Below are 4,712 nucleotides of genomic sequence, written 5' to 3' on the forward strand. Positions count from 1 at the left end.
CTGTTAGTGATGCGATAAGTGTGAGGGGTCAGTCTGATATTGAAGCAGTAAGTGTGGTGGGGTAAGGCTGATAGTGTCACAGTATGTGTGAGGGGTCAGGCCGATAGTGATGCAGTAAGTGTCAGTGAGTCAGAGTGATCCTAATGCAGGAAGTGAGAGGGCACAGGGTGATAGTGACGCAGTGAGTGTGAGGGGGTCAGCGTGATGGTGACAGAGTAAGTGTGAGTGTTCAGGCTGATATTGATGCAGTATGTTGAGGGCGTCAGGCTAATACTGGCCAGTAAGTGTAAAGTGACAAGGTGCTAGTGATGCAGGACATATGAGGAGTCAGACTGATAGACACGGTGAAATCGTGAGGTGTCAGGCTGATAGTGATGCGGGAAGTGTGCGAGTGTCAGGCTGATAGTGATGCAGTAAGTGTGTTGGGAGCAGAGTGATCGGAAGGCAATTAGTGTGAGCAGCTCTGGATAATAGTGACAGGTCAGTATGAGGGGGAGGATGGTAGTGATCCATGGAGTGTGAGATGTCAGGATGACAGTGAAGCAGACTGTGTGAATGTGTCATTGTGATGGTGACATGGCAAGTGTGATGGGGTCAGGGTGACAGTGACGCAGATGTTTTCAGGGGGTCAGGTTGTAGTGATGCAGTGAGTGTGAGATGTCAGTGTGACGTTGTCAGGATGATAATTACGTTGTAAGTGTATGGGGGCACAATGCTCTTGACGCAGTAAGAGTGGGGAGTCAGGGTGATAGTGACGCAGTAAGCATGAGTGGGTAAGCGTGATAGTGACGTAGTATATGTGAGGGAGTCAGCCTGGTAGTGGTGCAGTATGTGTGAAATGGTCAGGCTTATATTGATGCAGTTAGTGTGTTGGGGTCAAAGTGATAGTGACACAATAGGTGTAGTGGCTCAGGATGATAGTGACACAGTGGGTGTGAGATACCAGTGTGATAGTGACGCAGTAAGTGTAAGGGGTCAGGATGACAGTGGCACTAAGTGTACAGCCCTCAGTGTGATAGTGCCACAACAAGTGTGGGGTGTCAGGGTGTAAATGATGTCGTAAGTGAGAGAGGGGCATTGCGATAGTGAAGCATTAAGTGTGAGGGCGTCAGGCTGATAGTGACACAGTCAATGTGACAGAGTAGTGTTTTAGTGACAAGATAAGTGTGAGGCGTCAGTCTGAAACTGACACAATAAATGTGATGGAGTCAGACTGATAGTGACACAGTAAGTGTGAGGGGTCAGCCTGATAATGACACAATAAGTGTAAGGATTCAGGGTGATAGGAACATGGGAAGTGTGAGGGCGTGACTGAAAGTAATGCAATAAGTGTGTGGCAGTTAGGCTGATGGGGACGCAATAAAAATAAGCCCGGCAAGATGAAAATGGCAAAGACTGTGTGAGTGGGTCAGGGTGATAGCGACGCAGTAAATGTGAGGAGGTCAGGGTGAGAGTGATGCAGTCAATGAGAGAGGATCAGAGTGAGAGTGACACAGTAAGTCTTAGGGGTCAGACTGATATTGACGCAGTAAGTATGAAGGGGTCAGGCTGAGAGTGACACAGTCAGTGTGAGGGGGAGAGTTTTAGTCATATCGTAAGTGCGAGGCATCAGACTGAAACTGATACAAAAAGTGTGAGTGGGTCAGGGTGATATTGACACACTACATCTGAGGGGTCAGGCTGATAGTGACGCAATCAGTGTGATGGGGCAGAGTTTTAGTAACATGGTAAGCGTGAGGCGTCAGTCTAATACTGATACAAAAAGTGTGATGGAGTCAGTCTGATAGTGACGCAGTAGGTTTTAGGAGTGAGGGTGATAGTAACATAGGAAGTGCGAGGGCGTCACTGATCGTGACACAATATGTGTGTGGCTGTCAGGCTGATAGTGACGCAGTTAAAATGAGGATGTCAAGGTGAAACTGGTGCAGTAAGTGTGAGATGGCAGATGGACAGTGATGCAGTAAGTGTGAGGGGTTGACAATGATATTGATGCATGCAAGTGTGAGGGGCCAGGTTGATAGTGACGCTTTGTGCCGGCGAGTCCGGCTGATAACGACGCAGAAAATGTGAGTGTCTCAGTGTGACAGTGACGCATTACGTGTGAGAGGGTCAGGATGATAATGACAGAGAAAGTGTGAGGGGGTCAGGTTGATCGTGATGCTGTAATTGTGAGCTTGATCAGCATGATTGTGTGGGGCTCAGGCTAATAGTGACACAGCAATTATGAGGGGGTCAGGGTAGTAGTGACGCAAAATGTGTGAGCGGGTCAGGCTAATAGTGATGCAGTAGGTTTGAGGTGTCAGGCCGATAGTGACGCAGTAAAAGTGAGAGTGTTGGTTTGCTAGTGATGCAGTAAGTGTGAGACGCTCAGGATGATAGTGACGCAATAACTATGAGGTTTCAGGTAGACACCCATGCAGTAAGTGTGACGTGTTCGGGCTGACAGTGACGCAGACACATTGAGGGTGTCAGATTGAGAGTGACACAGGAAATGTGAAGGGACAGGTTGAGAGTGACACAGTAAGTGTAAGATGTCAGGCTGATAATGATATACTAATTGTGTTGGAGTCAGGATAATAGTGGTGCAGTGAGTATGAGTTGTCAGGGTGATAGTGACACACGGTGTGATTGTAGTAGAGTTATAGTGATGCAACAAGTATGAGGAGGTCAGAGTGATAGTGTGCAGGGTCTGGCTGAAGGTGACGCAAGAAGAGTGAAAGGTTCAGTGTGATCTGGACGAACTAAGTTTGGGAGGTCAAGATGATAGTGATGCTGTAAGTATGAGTGGATCAGTCTGATAGTGGCACAGTACATTTGAAGGGATCAGGCTGGTAGTGATGCAGGAAGCGTGAGGGGGTCAGGCTGATATTGATGCACTAAGTGAGAGAGTGTCAAGGTGATGGTGATGCATTAAGTGTGAGCAGGTTAGAGAGAGACTGACGCCGTTAGTGAGTGGGGTTTGGCTGATAGGGACGCAGTAGGTGCGCATGTGTCAGGGTGTGAGTGATGCAGGAAATATGATGGTGCCAGAGGGATAGTGACGCATTAAGTATGAGGGGGTCAGTGTGATTGTGATGCAGTAATTCTGAGGGGATCAGAGAGATACCGACGCAGTAAGCATGATGGTGTCAGGCTGTCAGTGACGCTGTCAGTGTGAGTGTTGAAGCTCATAGTGAAGCAGTAGGTGTGAGGTGGTCAGTGTGATTGTGGCGCAGTAAATGTGAGAGGGTCAAGGTGATAGTGACAAAGTAAGTTTGAGGAAGCAGTGTTGTAGTGATACGGTAAGTGTGAGGCGTCAGTCTGGTACTTACATAATAAGTGTGATGGAGTCAGGCTGATAGTGACACAGTAAGTGTAAGGAGTCAGGGTAATAGTAACATAGGAAGTGTAAGGGCGTGACTGATAGTGACAAAGTAAGTGTTTGGCAGTCAGGCTGATAAGGTTGCAGTCAAAATGAGGGTCTCGAAGTGAAAGTGGCGCTGTAAATGTGAGGGCGCCAGATGGATCATGATGCAGTAAATTTGAGGGGTTCACGCTGATATTAAGGGGGTAAGTGTGAGGGGTCAGGTCTATAGTGATGCAGTAAGTGTCGGCGGGTCAGGCTGATAGTGATGCATTCAAAGACCAAATATCCAAGTCAGTGCTGAATCGCGAGACTTCTCAAGGCTAAGACAAAAATCAATAGTTCTTATCCTGGTCATAAATCACAATACTTCATTTTAAAATTGTCCTCTCCTGCTTCTAGATTCACCAATGAGTGAACAAAATTTAATTGCACCACTCTGTTTATCTCTTCTACAAGATGCAATTCCAAAGTCTGTACATCAGACTTTCTACTTCAAACCTTTGATAAATAATCTCCACACATTTCCCTCCTGACAAGTATGATAAAGTCAACTCCTTGCTATTTATTAAATCATGAGGGACATGGATAGGTTGACTCGTCAAGGTGTTTTCCTGCTGGTGAGGAAGTCAAAATTTAGAAAGCATCGTTTTAAAATTAGTGGGTAAGGATTTAAAAGGGACGTCAGAGGCAACTTTTTCAGTCGTGTCCAGAATGAGCTGCCAGAGAAATTGTTGGCGACTGGTACAACGATAACATTTAATGGCATCTGGATGGATATACGAGTAACAGGGTTTAGAGGGATGTGGTCCAAATGTTGGCAAATGGGACCTATTAATTTAGGATAACTGTCCACCATGGCCAAGTTGGAAAGAAGGGCCACTTTCCATGTTGTATTGTTAAAGGACTTGATGACTCTAGAACAACCGCAAAAACTTTGCAAGTAATTCCATCAAGAGGATTTCAAGTTCCAAATCTTCGGTCAATCTTCCTCTCTTGTGCTCACAAGTTCATTACTTGATGTCAGAACTTACGGATTACTTGCTGCATCCATTCCTGTAAATTGGTTCTGCATTCTTTCCAATTCCGATTTTTTTTTTTACGAATGTAGCTAGTGTTTATGGACTTAGCATCAAAATTTTAATACCATATTTCAATGAATATTAAAATACAACAGCATGTCTACATTGGCACCAGATGATGAGCAATTGAGTCAAAATCGATCGGACGCAGTGAGACAATGATCCTCTCTTCGTGTGGTGTACATCCGTGACTCTATAATTCAACGAAGAATTATTCCCGCAACCTCAGCTGTGTCAGGACCTCGTTTGCGGTGAAATCCTGTCAATCTGCTAAGGTAACGTTCGTC

This window comes from Chiloscyllium punctatum, chromosome 21 (genome assembly GCF_047496795.1).
Source record: "Chiloscyllium punctatum isolate Juve2018m chromosome 21, sChiPun1.3, whole genome shotgun sequence".
Lineage (NCBI taxonomy): Eukaryota > Metazoa > Chordata > Chondrichthyes > Orectolobiformes > Hemiscylliidae > Chiloscyllium > Chiloscyllium punctatum.